The sequence below is a fragment of the Elgaria multicarinata genome, chromosome 13 (genome assembly GCF_023053635.1).
Source record: "Elgaria multicarinata webbii isolate HBS135686 ecotype San Diego chromosome 13, rElgMul1.1.pri, whole genome shotgun sequence".
Taxonomy (NCBI): Eukaryota; Metazoa; Chordata; class Lepidosauria; order Squamata; family Anguidae; genus Elgaria; species Elgaria multicarinata.
Window position 1 is genome coordinate 32,510,225 of NC_086183.1, and position 18,723 is coordinate 32,528,947.

Below are 18,723 nucleotides of genomic sequence, written 5' to 3' on the forward strand. Positions count from 1 at the left end.
GGATGCAAAGTGTGTGCTCCGCCACTGAGCTATGACCTTTCCCCAAAGGATAGGGCTGGGTGCATAAGAAGTGAATTCCACGCAGACCGAAGCCCCCTCCTTTCTCTTTAAAAAGCCCTCCAGCCTTAAAACTCAGCGCTGCTGAGGATGCTAGCATGGAATGAGATGATTCCCGTTTTCCAAATGCAGCCTGCGGCATTTGGCGGTTGCTGTACTTGCAGGGTTAATGCCGGAGCCGGTGGCTGGGTCTCTTGCCTGCTTCTCTCATCACCTGCCCAAGAATGAAAGCGTTAACGGGGGTCAGGCGCGTGTCAGCAGCTGGCAGTGTCTGGAAACTGGCGCATCGGTTATGAGGCAGCACGAGGGGCCCTGGGGGATCATCTGACATGGATTGGAACCTGCCTGATTGACAGCTGTGGCTCAGCTGGAGTCAAAGGCCTTCCCAGCTGAGCCACAGGTCAAGTTTGGGCCTAGTCCCCCCAGGCAGCATAGGAGACCTCCTGACACAGAATCCACAGCGCCGCACACACACACCCCACTCCGTGCCCACCCTGCATCACCATGCGCCTCCCTGTCGCTTCATCTGTGCTTACATTCCATGGCTTGGAAGAAGCCCCAGGAAGAATGCAGGAAAGCTTGTGTGCACACAAACGCGCGCAGAGGGCCCTCTGCATCACAGCATTGCGGCCTTCTGTCAGCAAGCCTGGACTTCTAAGATGATGGACCTCAGGGCTGGCTGAAATGATGATGGACCCCTCGGCTTCTAAGATGATGGACCCCTCGGCTGCCTCAGAAGACGAAAAGTCACTTCTGCCACCACCTCCAAAAAGGCAGAAATGAAACAAGGAAGCGGACCTCATGAAACGTGGCATTGGCCATCGTTGGCTGACTGCAGCATCAAGCATCGTGGCTTTGCATGTGAGCAAATGAGCCACTGTGGATGCTACGCCATGGAGTAGACTTCAAATGGGAGGGGGCCTTTATGAAAGAGGACAGCGATTTGTGTAATATTTGCACACGCTAATTTATATGTATAGATGTAAATTTAGAAATTGTCAATAGAAATACAGTACATCTCTGTGTCCAGGTGTCCCGTTCAGTCTGCTGTCCAGGTGAGAAAAAGAGGACCCCCTTCAAAGAGAGGACTGCTCTCTGTAAAAAGAAAAGAAAAAGGGACACCTGGCCACCCTGCCTCGAATGTTGGGGCCGGCTCTTCCATTAAGCAGAGTGAGGCAACTGTCAGGGTTCAGTAGCAAGGTGATGGTGACACACAGCCTGTCTTGTGCCTCCTGAGATAGCCTGCTGCTCTCGTGCCCTGGAAGATGTTGAAGTCAGATTCACCTGCCACTCTGGTTGGCTTCTGTATTTGGCATAGGGGCGGGTGTGTGTGTGTGTGCAGAGGCTGCCATCTTTTCCTTTGCCTCAAGCAGCAAAATTCCCCTAAGCTGGTTCTGTCATCCTCTTAAAAGGCGTGGTGGATTCACGCAGTCAGGGGCCGGGCAATGATTCACACCACATCAAGTGTCTTGTGTGAACCGGGTAACCCAGATCTAACCTACCAGATGGCACTCTTATTGCCACCTAAAAAACAAAGCGGTATGAAGGTTTTTCTCCAATGATAATGTTCCATAACAAGTCCCAACACCACCACATACCACGCCACACAGGCTCCCCTTCCACAGCAGTCATTCCGTGAGATCCATTAAACGTGGGGTGCTGAGGAAGGCCACGGCCAGCCATCTTGCTAACAGTCAGCAAGGGAATGGCAAGGGATGGTTTTCTGTGCATGTGAGAGTGGTGTGGTTGCTCCTTTGCGATGCCTCATCCTAACATGAGGGGGGGGATGTTGTTTTTATATTTTTGGTGGTTTTAAATTTTGTCTACTTTTTTAAATGTTCACTTTTTTAACTTTTGTAAACCGCCCAGAGAGCTTCAGCTATGAGGTGGTATATAAATTAAACAAACAAACAAATAAATAAATGTGTGAACCGGCCCTGGGACTGGATTTTCTAGAGGAATGGAAATGTTGAGAGTTGAATTTTCAGGGACCTGAAGGCTCTGGGCCAATTTGGGCATGGAAGCATGAGGCTAGTAAAAAGGGGGGGGGGGAATGGGTGGGGAGAGAGAGAAAAGAAAGCAATGCTCACAATCCTGATAACTTCATTAGATTTACCCTATGGAGGCTGGTGGTTCTGGTGTCATTAGGCACCAGATCTTTGGTCAGAAATCGACTGGTTCTGACTGAAACCCACACCTTGGAGAGCTCCTGTAGAGTTCTGACTGATTTTGACTGAAATCAGTCAGAACTCGTTTACTAACAGGGACTGGCTGGCGAGATCACATTACGCCAGTCCTTCTACAACTTCATTGGCTGCCAGTCCAGGTCCGGGCCCGATTCAAAGTGCTAGTATTGACATTTAAAGCCCTAAACGGTTTGGGGCCAGGTTATTTGAAGGAACGCCTCCTCCCGTATGTACCTGCCCGGACCTTAAGATCATCCACAGGAGTCCTTCTCCGCAAACCCCTGCCAAAGGAAGTGAGGCAGGTGGCTATCAGGAGGAGGGCCTTCTCCGCTGTGGCACCCCGGCTGTGGAATGAGCTCCCCAGAGAGGTCCGCCTGGCACCTACACTGTACTCTTTTCGTCGCCAGCTGAAGACCTTTTTATTCTCTCAGTATTTTAACACTTAATTTTAACTTACATTTAAATTTTACTGTTCTAACTCTGTATTTTAATCTTATATCAATTTTGCTGCATGGTTTTATCCTGGTTGTGCTTTTCATACTGTATTTTGTATTTGTGTTTTTAACCCGTTGGTAGTTTTATTATGGTTTTAATTTTTGTGAACCACCCAGAGAGCTTCGGCTATTGGGTGGTATAAAAATGTAATAAATAAATAAATAAATAAATAAATAAAACCCAGAGTGGATTCACCACCCCACTATCCTCAGAGCCACCAGCCTCCGCTAGGTTTATGTCAAGCTGTAGCTAAAGTTCGCAGCGGCGGCTCATGCTTCTGCTCTGCTGGGCCAACGAACATCTCGAATGCTTTGGGGTCCGTTCTTATCTGCCTGGCAGTTCCAATCCTCTGGCTGACATCCTGTACTATTTCACTCACACGGTCGGGCAAGGTGGCCGCTTCCTTCGGAAAACGAACGCTGAACTTTAGCTGTTGTGCTTGCAAGGAGCCAGAGGGAAAATCTCACTTTACTTTTGTTAATTTCGGAAAACGTGGAACCAAGGTAAGCTTGAAAATGATTCCCTCCTCACAACTAGCACATGACAGCATGGCACTTGACAAGTTGATTGAGGGTGTGTGGGGCGGGGGGAGATCAGAGAATTTGGTGTGTGTGGGGGTAGAGAATCGAGAATTCTCTGGATAGAGTTTGAAGTGGGTCTCGCTACCGAGCGTCAGAGGCCCATTCTGTCCCTGTGTGTCACCCTGCACTGCGCCCCAGAGGCATGTGGCAGCCCCCTGTACCCACGTGGCTCGCCGCCTCCCCCTCCCCTCCCCCCCATGCATCAATCTGTCAATCAAGTGTAGGCTGACACGGCAGGCCGTCCTTGGTCATTACGGCTGACAGATGTCCATTATCTGCTAATCTCTCTGCATTAATAAAGTGTTTGCTGCCAATCATGCTTGCTGGAGAAGATGTGTATTTATTTGCATCTGTCAGGCCCAATTACCGCCATGCAGACAAAAGCACGCCACATTTATTTCTCTCTTTATACTTCATCTTTCTTTCCCTTCTCCCGCTTTCAGCCTTTTGGGTTCTGCGAAAAGGACAGGCGGGGGCCGGGGTCTGATGGAATCTTTGGTCGCTGCCCAGTTTTCACCGGGCCCCGTCGTGGCTGGAAGGCTAACACCAGCGATTGCCAGCAAGTGTGTCAGGAGCCCCAGGTTTTGGAGGGCAAGATGTCCTCAATGGACCCCTTCCCCGGGGAGTCTGCCTTCTCACCGCCATTGTCACTGGCTCCTCCTCCTCTGTTTTAGGCATGGTTCGCCCTGCTTGATAAGCAGGGAGCAAAGAGTCCAGGGCCTCTCCTGCTCCTCCTCCTCTTCCTCACCCCCCCATCTGCTCCAGAGTGAGAGGCAGGTGAACAAGCAGGCTGCCCTGGGCGAGAGCGTGTTCAGAGGAGGGCGACCAGGATGATCAGGGGTCTGGAAACAAAGCCCTATGAAGAGAGACTGAAAGAACTGGGCCTGTTTAGCCTGGAGAAGAGAAGATGGAGGGGAGACATGAGAGCACTCTTCAAATACTTAAAAGGTTGTCACACAGAGGAGGGCCAGGATCTCTTCTCGATCCTCCCAGAGTGCAGGACACGGAATAACGGGCTCAAGTTAAAGGAAGCCAGATTCCAGCTGGACATCAGGAAAAACTTCCTGACTGTTAGAGCAGTACGACAATGGAATCAGTGACCTAGGGAGGTGGTGGGCTCTCCCACCCTAGAGGCCTTCAAGAGGCAGCTGGACAAGCATCTGTCAGGGATGCTTTAGGGTGGATTCCTGCATTGAGCAGGGGGTTGGACTCGATTGCCTTGTAGGCCCCTTCCAACTCTGCTATTCTATGATTCTATGAGAGGAGGAGCCTGTCCAGGGGCCTCTCGTCAGTGGGGGCCCTGTTGGGCTGTGGGCCCTTGACACTGGCCCTGATTAGGAGGAAGGGGGCAGCTGGGTCTGCGGCACCATCCCTGTCGGCTCAATAATGGGATCTGTTGGAGAACTGCTTCGTGGATGGGGTTGAGACGAGGGGACAAGGTGGCCCCACGGCCCAGAGTGGCTGCCACTTCCTGCACAAATCTCTCTCGCCTCGGCCCTTTTGCTGCCTAAGGCAAAGGACAAGAAGGTTCCACTGCCACACTCCACATGCAGCAGCTGACCGGGCTGCCGGTTGAATCTTACTTCAACGCTGGCAGTGGGATCATGTCCTCTACCGCCCCAGGTGCTGCAGGCCAGGCCAGGCCAGGCCCCCCGGAACACCTTGTGTGGCTTGCAAGCACAGCCTGTCCACGGACAGAGAGGAACAGCTGAAGAGTTCACGACGAGCAGCCGGCGCTCAGCACCTGCCTTCTGAGGACATTGCCTCCCTTTGCCAAATGGTAGGGCCAGGGGGTGGGAGCTTCCCTGAGGTGGCCAGCTTTGACCCAGGGTCCTCTAGTTGATGATATCTAGATGTAAATAAAGGCCTGGAAGATAGAGAGGAGTGAAGGAAACAGCCGTGCTGGGGAAAGGCTGGGAGGGCCTGTTGAGTGACAGGGGCTTAGGTTGAGAAAAAGAAGAAGGAATGTTTGCATGCAGTTCTCCAAATAGGAGTTTGCGGCCGTATAGATAACTGAAGCAAAGCTATTCCCAGTAAAAAAAAAAAGCCAATATTAATGCTATTGCATGTCCTCACCCCCAACTCAAATATGAGTGAAATGAAGAATGTAATCCAGAATATAAGTTCCTGAGGGCAGGCACCTTTTTGCTGATGTAGTTCTGCAAAACACCATTTATCTTTGCAATGCTATATAAGTCAAAGCTTGTTTTGGATACTCTGGGAGGGGGGAGGGGGGACATGCTATACTAAGTCCCCTAAGTAATTTAATACTAGGGACATACTCCCTCCTCCCCCTGCCAGTCAAAATTCTCAGGGCAGTCTTGAGATGGAGAATGGAATCAGGCAGGCATCCAAAGGGGAAAGTTTTCCCCAACCTGGAGAGAACCAGGCTGGAGAAAAGCTGCATGGAGCAGGGGGTTGGACTCGATGGCCTTTTAAGCCCCTTCCCACTCTACTATTCTATGACTCTATGCTTTACATGTACTTATATGGAACCACACTTGCCATCTTACTGCCTAGTCAGCCATTGTGGAGGGAGCCTTTTGGAGCACGTTGCAATCCCCGCATTGCTTTGACCATCCTGAACATTTGGGCGTCATCTGGAAGCATAGCCACCTCACCACTCACCCCCTCTGTTCTTCAGACGTCTGTTCGACTCAAATCAGGACAGGCTTTGAAAGATACTCCTCTCCCTGGCTCTGAGGAATGGACGCTCTGCCCCACGGAGCTGTTTAACTGGTATGTAAAATTGTGATACCTGTATAAACTATATGATTTCTCTTTTTTTACACCTGGAGGGGGGAAATGACTTCAGACATGGAATAATGGGCTCAAGTGACAAGAAGCCCAGGTCCGGCTGGACGTCAGGAAAAACTTCCTGATTGGTAGAGTAGTACAACAATGGAACCAATGACCTAGGGAGGTCGTAAGCTCTCCCACACTAGAGGCCTTCAAGAGGCAGCTGGACATTCATCTGTCAGGGATGCTTTAAGGTGGATTCCTGCATTGAGCAGGGGGTTGGACTCGATGGCCTTAGAGGCCCCTTCCAACGCTATGATTCTATGTCAAAAGTAGTCATGACAGTGCGTCTGTTGAGGGCTCACCCTGAAGCAGGGGCCCACTGGTCAGAGCCCCCAGAGTTGCTTCTGTTCTTCTCTGTTGTAACCTGTTTGTTCTTCTGCCTCTCGCTCTGGCCCAGATAGTGCTGGGGGGGGAGGAGGAGGAGGAGGAGGAGGAGGAGGAGACGTCCCGTCCTCCTGGCTCCCTGGCTCTCTGCCTCCCAAGCAAATAAGACCTAGCAGTGATAAGAAAGAGGAGCAAGGAGCAACAGCAGCCGGAGACAAGGGGTGCTGAGAACGTAAACTCCCGGAGGGGGGTGTCCCACTGAGGGTGTCTTGCCGAAGGCTCCCCCAAAACCTGGAGCCGGCGTTGACTTCAGAACTGGTTTCTTGCACGTTTGCTTCAGTTTTACCTCTTGTCCGCCTTGAGGCTTTTTAAATATATGCAGCTTTGATTGATTTGGCAATGCCAGATCTAGCGTTGCAGACGTGACCGGCAGCTGCTGAGTCATCTCCATTGTTAATGCCAAAGGCTCTGGCCAAACTTCCTTAAAAGCACCCTGTGTGGGGTGGCTAGCGGCGTGGAGCGTGCAGCCCTACTGCTGAGCAGCCTGGTAACATGTGTGCCTGGTCAGTGGTGCAACGAGGTAAGTTTAGGTCCTGGTCTTAATAGTATTATTAGGGGGGGCGGGGGGCATAAAACATCCATGTGTATTACTTGTGTTGTGAAGAACATAACTACCATTTATCTCCTCCCCTGCCTCCTACACTTTACAACTGCTTCTACATTCCTGATAGAATCATAGAATCATAGAATAGCAGAGTTGGAAGGAACCTACAAGGCTATCGAGTCCAACCCCCTGCTCAATGCAGGAATCCACCCTAAAGCATCCCTGACAGATGGTTGCCCAGCTGCCTCTTGAAGGCCTCTAGTGTGGGTGAGCCCACAACCTCCCCAGGTAACTGGTTCCATTGTCGTACTACTCTAACCATCAGGAAGTTTTTCCTGATCTGGCTTCCTGTAACTTGAGCCTGTTATTCCGTGTCCTGCACTCTGGGAGGATATTTTAGAGCAAAACAAAAGCAACACAGACAGACAGATACGCACACATTTGCTAACCCAGATTAAGCAAATGAATGCTCTGACCATGCGCAGTTTCGCATTTTAAACTCACTTAAATCATAACTCTGTCAAAATGGAGTTTGCTTCTGCTACCCTGATGCTTAAATACATTTAGAAAGAAGCACCTTTCCCCCCCCTTTTTTGGGGGTAGAAAAATATATTTTAAAAGGAAAAATAATACAACGGGCATGTAGAAGCAGCACAATGTTCCCTGGCTGCAAAATGATTTGAAAAATAAGAAATAAAGGCTGCTGTGGTAGGCATGTTCATTCCGGCCCGGGTAGTGGCACTGGGCCTGTTGGTCACTGTCACATCACATACTTGAGGGAGCGCCTCTCCCTATATCTGCCTGCCCGAGACCTGAGAACTGTCGGAGGATCCCTTCTCAATGCGAGATATACGCTATGGTGGGACATGGGAGAGGGCCTTCTCGGTTGTGGCCCCCCGCCTGTGGAATGCCCTCCCCCTGGAGGCTGGACTGGTGCCAGCGCTGGCTTCATTTTGGCACCAGGCTAAGACGTGGCTTTTTAACAAAGCCTTTGATGGCTAAATCCACCACCCGGCACGCTGTCTTGTTCTAATTGGCTTTTACTGTTTTAACATTTCATATTGGTTTTAACATATTAATGGTTTGATTTGTTTCCGAACTGTATGTTTATTCTATTTTATATGTCTGATTTTCTCTGTACGCCGCCCTGAGATCCCTGTGATATAGGGTGGGATATAAATATTTTAATAATAAATAAATAAATACTGCTCTTGGTTGTCATCCCACTACACTGTGCTCCTTCCGTCGCCAGCTGAAGACCTTTTTATTTTCTCAGTATTTCAACACCTAATTTAACGGAAATTTAAACTTTGCGGTTTTAATTCCATATTTCAACCTCTATCAATTTTTGCTGTGTGGTTTTAATCCTGGTTGTGCTTTTTATATTGTATTTTGTATTTGTGTTTCTAGGCTGTTGGTTGTTTTTATGCTCTTCACGATTTTAATTTTTGTGAACCGCCCAGAGAGCTTCGGCTATTGGGCGGTATAGAAATGTTACAAATAAATAAATAAATAAATAAATAAATAAAATAAATACCCAGCCCGTGGGGCTTTCGACTTTGCCCCCAAGCTCCAAGACAAGCAGCCATGGGGGGTTGGTGACTCCGATTTCGTTGGGGCTGTGAATCCATTCTGGGTTTTTTTTTAACCAGAACCATCCAGAACTCTCAAGCAGCTCTCCAAGGTGCTGATGAACCCTATTCCTCCACATCCCTTCAGCACCTTGGAGAGCTCTAGCTGAAACCCAGAACCAATCCACCGCCCTGGTGACCTCGGAGCCACCAGCCTCCACTAGGTCCCTTTAGAGTTTGGACCGGTTCGGACCGAAACCCAGAGCGGATTTAGCGCCTCACCGAGCCGCCTGCCGCCGCCGCTGCACACCCTCTCCCCCCCACCCCGCTCTGCTGCAGCAGGGCTCTTCTGATGTTCTTCATCAAACACCCTGGGCCCTGAGCATGTGCAGAGTGTTTCTCCTTCCGGGCAGGCAGGCAGGCAGGGCGGGCGGCGCAACTTCTGGGGAGGGGAGGGGAGGGGAGGGGAGGGGGGCGCCTGGCTGCCTCTGCCTCCCCCTCCCGTCCATTGAGTGGCGGAGGCGGCATCAGTATGCGCAGCGCCGCGCCGGCTCATCACCATGTGAAAGGCAGCCGCGCCGACGGTGGCGGCGGCGGCGGCGGCTCCAGCAGCGGCAGCAGCGAGGGGGTGTGGAGGCAGGCAGGCAGGCAGGCAGGCAGGCTCGCTCGCTGGCCCGCCTCGCCTCCCTCGTGCGCGCCGGCTGCCCGGCCGGCTCGCTCCGGCGCCCGATCTATGGCGGAGGAGCCCCGCCGGGCCGCCCAGAGGCCGCGGTGGATGGTCAGCCCCAGCCGGAGGCGTCGGCGGCGTCGGGCCGGGCGCGGGGGACCGCGGAGGCTGCCCTGCGCGCCGGGTGAGTGGCGCGCCGGGGAGGGGGCGGGGGCGGGGGGGGCGCCCCCTCTCCCACGGGCCCCGGGACCGGGGAGCCGCCGGGGAAGAGCACGTGCGCTCCTGGGCGCCCGGGGGGGGGGGGGCGCGAAGGCGACGTTGAGAGTTTGGGAGCTCGGGGGAAGGGGGCGTCTTTCGGCTTTGGGGTCCCCGCCGAAAGTTTGGGGGCTGGGGGGGGCAGAGATTAGGATTTTGAAGATCTGGCATTGAGGTGGGGGAGGCGTTTGGGCAGAGTTTGATCCCCCCCTCCCCGCGTGGGTTGGCTTGAGAGTTGTGCAGAGGCGTGTGCAGGGGGGGGGGATTCCCCGGTTGAGAGTTTGGGAGCGGAAAGAGTGAAGTCTTCGGGGAGCAAGTTTGGGAGGGGGGGCGGCTAGAGCGGCTTTTGTGAGTTGGGGGGGTGAGTATAGAAGGATGACAATAGGGTGAGGGCTGAGCAAGATGCGGTGGGGGGGGCACTGTGGTCCTTTAGGGTCTGGGTAGGGAGAGCAGAGCATCTTGGGCGAGCCTGGGAAATGGTAGTGGCGGGGGGTGGGGTGGGGTGGGGGGTGGATGCAAAAGAGGATGGGAGTCCGAGCGGGGGGGGGGGAGGGCAGACCAGAGCGGAGGGTGATCCACTCTGGAGCGGAGCGGAGCGGAGAGCCTGGCGGGACTTTGGTCTCTGCCTAGAAGGTTGGTGATAGAGTGGGAAACCCGGGGGGGGGCGGGAGAGGGTACGTGATCCATGAAGTTTTGGGAGCCTAGAGAGAGATCTCGGTGGGTCGGGGGTGCACAGCTGAGTCTGGGTCTGCATGGAGAGGCAGAGAGGTGATTTGGACCCTGCATGAAAGGGGCTGAGGAGTGGGAGGGGGGGTCTGTGTTGGGCGGTGGGGGGGGCACACCAGGAGGAGCTTGGAGGGCTGCATCTAACTGACACCGGACGGACGGTTCCCCATCTGGGATCTGGAATAGCGGCGGTGTCTCAGATACCCGAGGCCCGGCGAGGGTGGGAGACTCCAGTTTAAAGAAAGACCTTTGGGGGTGAGTGTGGGGTGGGGGTGGGGATGGGGGTGGGGAGAGACACCACCGTCCTTAGATTTAGCGCACTCCATATTGTAGCAACGGGGTGTGAAATCCGTAGGGAGTTTGGGGCGATGGGAGACGTTTGGGGTCATGCGATTTGGATTTGGGAGGGTTGGGCGATGCATGTGAACGTGGACTGGGTTGAATTGGGGTTAGGGAAGGTCTTCCTGGCTTGGGGTTGCTTTGTGGTGTGTGTGTGAACGCGGAGGGGTTAGAGGGGTTTTGGTAGCAGCAGAGTTAAGGTGAGGCAGCCACGTCTGGTCACAGATTAGGGCACCGTGAAAGGCGGTAGTGGGTGCTGGCTGGCTATCATTTAGGGGGTTACGACATAGCGGGACGCTATCTTGCACAAGCCCCATTGAACATAACAGGAACTGCTGAAGAGCTTTGGGGTTCAGCTGATGCCCTGATTCTATGCTGTCCGTCCTGCTGGTCTCCTGCTGCCCACTGCTGGAGACAGGACGCTGGGTGAGAGGGACCTTTGGTCCGACCCAGCAGGGCACTTCTGTTCCCTTGATCTGAGTCTTCGCTCCATTTAGCTCTCCTTTTCCCTTCGGCGCCTCCCTTCCGTTTTTCTTAGGCGTGTAGGTTAGGAAGGGTGACACAATTTGTCCTCCTACAGCAGCCTACAGTGTTGGACTACAGCTCCCATCATTCTCAACCGGCATGTGTTGGAGGGCACCAGGTTGGGGGAGGCTGGTTTAACAGGTATTTTTTTCCAGCATCACTCTTGGCAGAAGGTAAGTCTGAACTTTACTTGCTCTACTCCTGGCCTGCCATTCCCCACCCCCACCCCCACCCCCACCGCTTGACCTTCTGGGGTGGGGTTGCCAAGTGGCTAGCGATGTGGGGGTCTCGGCTGGCATTCTCTCCATCTGCCGCCTCTTTTAAGGGCGTCTGTGGACACCTACGGAACGTGCCTGGAAAATGCGCTGTTGTCCTCACCTTGTTGAGTTTACTGGGTGGTGAGAGAAAGGCACTCTGTGCGTGGTCAGAGGCACAGCTCCCTTTACTAAAACTCTGACATCCGACCGCTGATGATCACAGAAAAACAACTTCCAGGTTTTGACCACTGGGGCTGAAGGAGGGTCCAGCTGGAGTTGGGCTTTGGTAACTAAACTTGCAAAGGCTCACTCCGCCTTTCGTCTCCCACCCCGGAGGGGCTGCAGGGTCCAGTGACATGCGGCTTTTCAGCAGACTGGCAGGAATTGCAGAGCTTGAGGCTTGAAGGAGGAATTGGCAGAATGCACGGGACCAGCAGAGATGGGCAGAAGTCTGACCTGAGCTCTTCAGTCGAACAGATTCTTCCAGGAGCCTTACCAGTGCCAGGAAGGGATGTTTTCAAGCAAAGGAAACAATATGGGATAGATCTGCCTTCCCCAACCTAGTGCCCTCCAGATGCCCTGGGGATACTGGGAGTTGTAGTCCAACATGCCTGGAAGGCGCCAGGTTGGGGAAACCTGGGTTAGACCTTCCAAATACGATGTCTCCTTTCTGCCAAATCGAAAGGATGCATTTGGGAACGTCCATCCAATCACAAAAATTGGGCATTCTCCAGGTTTTGTAGGATTTTCTGGGAAGAAATGTGCATTTTCAAACAGTGTTTGAATTTTGAAGCTTAAGCTTTAAAGCCATGAGGTTATCCAGGGCTGCGTGTGTACGTCGCACCTCAGCATCTGTGCAATTCGGACAAATTCAGCCAATCAAAGCTCAAAGCAGGGAGGTCTTGAGGGTCAAATCGGTGTGGTCTTTCACTTGGGGTCCCACCTTGACAGTTTGGCTGACATTTCCAAGGAGGGGTGATAAGACGGCTGGGCTGGCGTCTTCCACCTTTAACGGCAACTTTTTGGGCTGCTTTTGGCAAGTTAAAATTGGTTCCGAGCAGAAAACCTCTAGCACTTTGGAAAAGGGTTGAGGCTGAGTCCCAGTGCAGTTTCTTTCAGGCCCGCAGTGTGTTTGGTTCAGTAGCTTTTCTAGAACTGTTTGCGGGGACGGTGCTTACATCTGGGGAGCTAGCCTGTGAAAAATGCTGTTTTCTTTTAGGGGGTGGGGAGGCACTAAAGAAAACTTATTCCCCCCCCCCCATCTGACTCCCCTGATTTCAATTCAGGCTGCAGAATATGGATCAGTTGACTGCTGATCAGTTAACCTGCTGGTTTGGAAGGAATGGCTGTGACAAGGTGTGCTAATGGCAGGTGACTTCTTGGACTCTCTGTCAGTTAGCCGCACCTCAGTCATGGGTAGAATCAGCACAGGTGACATTATGCCCATCAAGTCAGTAAGGCTGAAGAGCTCAACACAGTTTGAGAGAGCATTTGCTTCCCATGCATACAGGTTTCTTCTTTTCTACCCCCACCCCCCCGGTACCTGATTGCCTCTAGTTAAACAGGTTTGGCAGGTTTTTGAAGCCGTGCAAAAACCTGCCACTCCTGTTTGCTCAGAAGTGAAAAGGGGGGTATTTTGCTCATGCCCGTGTTATGAGCAAAAATCTCCCTTTAGAAATGCTTTCAGTTCTCCAGGCGTTGGGAAGGAGGGGGCAGGAACTGCTATCTCTTTCCAGGCGTAGCTGCCTGAGATCAAACCGTTATCTGGATTGTCGGTCATTGGTTCACGTTGGCCCCAGGAAGCCTCATGCATCAGCATCATTGCAAAGGGTAAAGGCAAAAAAAGAACGACTGGGGAGTGCAAAGCCATCCTGCAGGGAAACATTTCTATCCAATTACCCGGACAGCAAGAACTTAATTTCAAACATGAGAGGGGCCAAAGCTCAATCCCCCCTCCCCATATTCCTCTTGCATGTTTCTGGTGCTGGATGGAAGGTGATCTCTTGCTTCATGTGCTCCAGGTCTGGGTATTTGGGGCGCTTGCTGACGGGGCACAGGCTGTGCATGCACGAAGTCCCCGGTTTACTCCTGGACATCTCTCATTTAACAGGCTCTGGGAGCAGGCAAAGAGGAAAAGGCTTTTCTGCCGGAGACCCTGGAGACCAAGGCCAGTAGGACGGATGCCAGGCCTGGGTGGACCAGTGGTCTGACCTGGTGATAGGAAGCAGCTAGAACTGGATCTAGATGGCCCTGGTAGATCCAGTGGAGGCTGCTGGCTCCGATGTCAGTGGGGTGGTGAATCCGCTCCATGTACATTGATGGTGCTATATAAATAAATAAATAAATAATAATAAGGTTTCAGCACAAGGTGCGAAACACCTTGGAGAGCTCCTTTAGAGTTCAGGCTGGTTCTGGCTGAAACCCAGATGCACTGCCCCACTGGCATCAGAGCCACCAGCCTCCACTGGGTGGATCAGCCTTGCACTTGCATGGTAGTCATAGGCGATCAGGAATTCTGTACAGGCGAGTGAGCAGTCTGGTGGAGGAGGGACGGGAGCGCCCAGCATAGAAATGAGGCTCTCCACCGCTCCTCTGCCAGCCACCAGCAGGTGAGTGAAAAATTCCCTCAGGCTAGTAATGTTTGTGGGCTTATTTACAGGGTTGGGCCAAAGGCCCATATCATTTAGCAGCCCATCACGAGGTCCCTTGCAGTGTTAGGGCGGATGTGTGTGCCAGCCCACACAGGGTTTGGGAGAGGCGCTCAGCATTTTCTGTGGCTTTGCAAGGGAACGTGGGGCATGCTCCACTGATTCTTTGCACCCTGGAAAGCTTAAGGTTGCTTGGGCCCGTGAGCTGGCTCTGGAGCTTCTGAAGACCTGGGAAAATTCCGGGAGGCGGGGTGGGGGGTGGGGCTGACTGTTTAAAACGTTCATGTTTAGCCTTAAGGATTTGACGTTGGTCCTGAAAAAACTTCTGAAATATTTGTCCAGCTCTGCATTGCTGCCGGTCTTATTTTGCACATGTATTTGGTGCAATGAAGCGTTAGATGCTGTTGTGCTGCTAGCCCTCCCCTTTGAAACCCGTGTGTGCACCCTTCCCTCTTTCCAGTTGCCCAGTGTGGGGCGATCTCCCTCCAAGTGGGGACGTGACTCTTCCTGTCTTCTCTCGCCCTCCTTCTGAAATGGCAGAGTTCGTAGTTAGTCATTTTTCTCAGGGTCCTCCTTTTCGTCGCTGGGTTTGTTGTTCACGCACGGAACAAATGCGCATTTCCCCAAAACCTCATTCCTGGGCTCAAAAGTTTCAGGGATGTCCGCGCCTCGATGGGGGTGTTTTCTTCGCAGCCCCCGTACCCCACCCCTAGTTACGCTGTCCGCAGCTTGCGAAGGTGTTAACCGGGGCTGGGAGGGCATTGGTATGCACAAGGCAGTGTGTCTATTGATGATCTCAATTTTATATGCGGGAGAGGTGTGGGTTTTGTATTGGTATGTGCGAGAGGGTGCGAGTGCAGTTGTGCGTGCCTCCGGATCGGTATGCGTGGGCGCTCGCGCGTTTGATGCGGGGAGGTTGGGGGGGGCGCGGTGGATTGGACGTGCGGCCCTTGGAGCGTGCTTCCTGTAGCAAGAATCTGCTTGTAGGACGGTGCTCATGCTGACGCTTAACAATCCCGGTTTGGGTGTGCTTTTTTAGTTTCCATGCACCGCAGACTGTATTTTCATCTCCGCTGCTTCGTGTAATGATGTTGGACAGTTCCTTCCGTACAGCCCTGCCAAGCTAGGTTCCTTCTCCTTTGGCAAGTCGCTCTCCGGGGGCTGGAAAGAAGTTTATTTGCCACACTCCAAGGGGGTTTCTACGTCGTCCTAGAGAGCCTTTGAAAGTTTCTGTTGTTGTTGTTGCAAGGGAAAGCGAGAAATGTTAAGCGTGGCCAGTCCATTTAAATGCTGCTCTGCTGTACCGGACTGAGGTCCACCTAGTACAGCACCCTGCTTGTAACAGAGGCAAGTGATGCTGTATGTACATCACTCCAGAAAGCTCCCAATCCAAGCCCAGCAACAAGCCTTCTGTATTCGTCTCCACCATTTCGGATTCAGCTGTATTTTCCCTCTGAATATATAGACTGAGATTCCACTTAGCTATCCCAGTTAATAGCTATTAATAGACTGGTCCTTCACAGATCTATCTAATTCTTCTTTTTTTAAACAAGGGCAATGCCAATTGTGCCTCTCCAAATCCATGTCAGGCCCTGGGTACCTTTGCCTCCTCCCTGCTGTTCCAGCGCAAGCTTTTATCCTGCCTTAAGAGCGTTGGAAAAGCAGCCCTGTGGGATCAGACCAAAGTTGAACCATCTCCTCTAGCGTCCTGTTTCCCACCGTGTCCTGACAGATGCCTTGCAGAAGCCCCCATCTTCTTCTTCTTCTTCTTCTTCTTCTTATTATTATTATTTATTTATTTATTTATCTGCATCATGCAGGGGAAAACATTCATCCCCATCTGCATCAGCGTCATTTTAATTTGTGTGCCGTTTCTGCAGCTGAAACTCTCCCCACGGCCTGAGTTCGATCCCAGCGGAAGCTGGTTTCAGGCAGCCGGCTCGGGTCGACTCAGCCTTCCATTCTCCTGAGGTTGGTAAAATGAGTACCCAGCTAGCTGGGGGAAAGGTAATAACGGCTGGGGAAGGCAACGGCAAACCACCCCGCTAAAAGGCCTGCCAAGAAAACGTCAGCGAAAGCTGGCGTCCCTCTAAGAGTCAGTAATGACTCCGTGCTTGCACGAGAGGTTCCTTTCCTTCCTTCCCACAGAATGTACCCAAAGCAGCTCACAACATGCATATCAAGGCATCCATTGCAACATTACACCTTTGCAACTCCAGTCCTCTGTGTCTAATAGCTCCAGATAGACGTATCCCACCATGAATGTGGGCAGACCTCCTTTTAACGCCACTGGCTGTTGCTGCATTTTTTTGGGGGGGGGGTTTCCTACAAACTCTGGAAATTCATCATGCTGCCTTAACTGTACCGGCTCTGTGCTGAAGTCTGTCCCATAGAGAGGAGTCCTTTCCATCACCAAACTGATTTCTAGGGCCAAGAAGTGAATGTGTGGTGCATTGATATTGTGATATTTTGAGCCTCGCTTTTACAGGTTGAGGAATGTTGGTATGCCTGTGTTTTTTCTTAAATGCACACTATGATTATGGTTATGATGATGATTATTTTATTTTAAATAACCCATAAACAGGGCTTCATCACTTTGCTTCTGCCCTCACTGGGTATAAAGCTGGGAGGCAAAGCTGAGGTTTGATGTCTCAGTCTTGCAAATACTTCTGAGTGGAGCATCACCAGGTGAAGAGGTGGCTGGAGGGTGGTGGTGAAGAAAACAAGAGGTGCTGGGGCTAAGGCCTGCCGCGTACTCTGGAAGGAAACACCAACACATGTGGGACAGGTTGCTCAGTGGTGAGGCGTAGGCACCTTATTTATTTATTTATTGCATTTTTATACCGCCCAATAGCTGGAGCTCTCTGGGCGGTTCACGAAAATTAAAACCATTCAAAGTATAAAGCAACAGTATAAAACCATAATATAAAATACAACATAAAAGCACAACCAGGATAAAATCAGCAGCAGTGCAGAAATACCAATTTAAAACACAAAGTTAAAACAGCAAAGTTAAAATTAATTTATAGACTGTTAAAATACTGAGAGAATAAAAAGGTCTTCACCTGGCATCTAAAAGAATATGGTGTAGGTGCCAGGCGAACCTCCTTAGGGAGCTCATTCCACCTTGCACAGAGTGTATTTATAATATACCACTATGTGGGACCAGCTGGATGTTGTGTTTTGTACATTCTTGCACTTTGCAATTTCTAAGAGAAGTCAGAGGAAAGAGGCATTACTCATAACTGTACCGTGTTTAGCGTTCAAAGTGCCTGGGGTTATTATCTTGTTCTTATTCTTTGCATCCTTTATTGCAAAGTCCATGCCTTGGTTATCTCTAGGATTGGCTACTGCAGCATACTCTACATGGGGCTGGCCTTGAAGGTAGTTCAGAGCCCACTCGTAGTATATATGCACTCAGTCATGTGTAGCCTTCCTTTCCGCCAAGAAAATGCTGCTCAAGGTGGCTAACAGTTGTAGCAATTTAAAAAATAGATAACTTGGTTAAATACATTAAAATACACATGAAAACCACAGAAAATGACAGAGTAGAAACAGTACCCAACCCAGCAGACCAACTTCCATGTTAACAGCCTGCTTGAACAGAAAAGTATTTGCCTGCTGGTGGAAAGAGTTCCATAACTTGGGAGCAATCACCAAGAAGGCCGTCTCTCAAGTCACCATTCCTCTGAAGATGGTGGTACTGAAAGAACACCTCCCCCCCCCCCCATGGGAGATCTTAAAACCCAGGCAGGCTCACATGGGGGAAGGTGGTCTTCCAGGTAGCCCAGGCCCAAGCCATATAAGCCTTTAAAGGTCATAACCAGCACTTTGAATTCTGCCCAGAAACTAAGGTTGAGAACTAGTGCCTTGCCCAGGCTGCACAGTGACTCCATGGCAGAGATTAGAACTTGGGCCTGAGTTAAATGCTCTCATGCCCCTTTGTCACACTGTTTTAAAGAGCTGTTTCAACCTTGATAGAAATTGGTGTGTTCAGAGTTTTCATTTTATTTTCATTTTCGGAGGGCTCCTTCTCTTTCTATCTGGAGTTGCGCTGAGAGCTCTGTGGATTTTAATTATAACTCTAGTAAGGGAGTCAGCTATAATTGAGCTAAATTTGTGTCATAGTTTATGCTAATATTTTTTTTTTTTTTTGCAATTAGTGGCTTTTTAGCAAGATTCCTCTCTGCTGCTCAGCTTTGGGAAAGTTGTCAGTGTGCATTTTTCTTTCTTCTCTGCCGCCCCCTCCCACCCCACCAGTGTTGCAAACTTGATTTCTTGGAGAGACGGTTTTCAGTGCAAATGGAGGGATATTTGGGTGTCAATTTTCATGTCCCCACAAATCAAAATATTCACACACGCGCGCACACATATATTTTTTATATCTTTATATGGAGTATTTCTCCTAAATTCATGTTAAGTGTACGTATAGATATATTTAAAAAAAAATAATGTATAGACAAACCATTAGTATAGAGTGGTTTCAGAAAAAGAATAGCTAGTCAAAGCTTTAAGAAACAATTGGAGCAGGAGTAAAAGCATCTTAAGTTTTTAAAATTAAAATTCAGGTTAAAAACTCTGCGGTATGACAAATCTTCACCTGTCTCTGAAATCTTAGCTGAGAGGGTGCCAAATGCACCTCTGTGGTGAAGATCCTCCAGAGCTGAAGGTGCCGCCACCAAAAAA

The 18,723-nt window shown here is 51.0% G+C and overlaps 1 protein-coding gene across 1 annotated transcript in view; it reads left to right on the forward strand.

Moving 5' to 3' along the window:
• Positions 1 to 9,449: 9,449 nt before the first annotated feature.
• NPAS1 (neuronal PAS domain protein 1) overlaps positions 9,450 to 18,723 on the forward strand; it is an 84,866-nt gene continuing 75,592 nt past the window's right edge. Inside the window, exon 1 of the mRNA XM_063140825.1 lies at positions 9,450 to 9,471. The gene's annotated coding sequence lies outside the window, so the exon portion shown is untranslated. The remainder of the gene's footprint in view (positions 9,472 to 18,723) is intronic.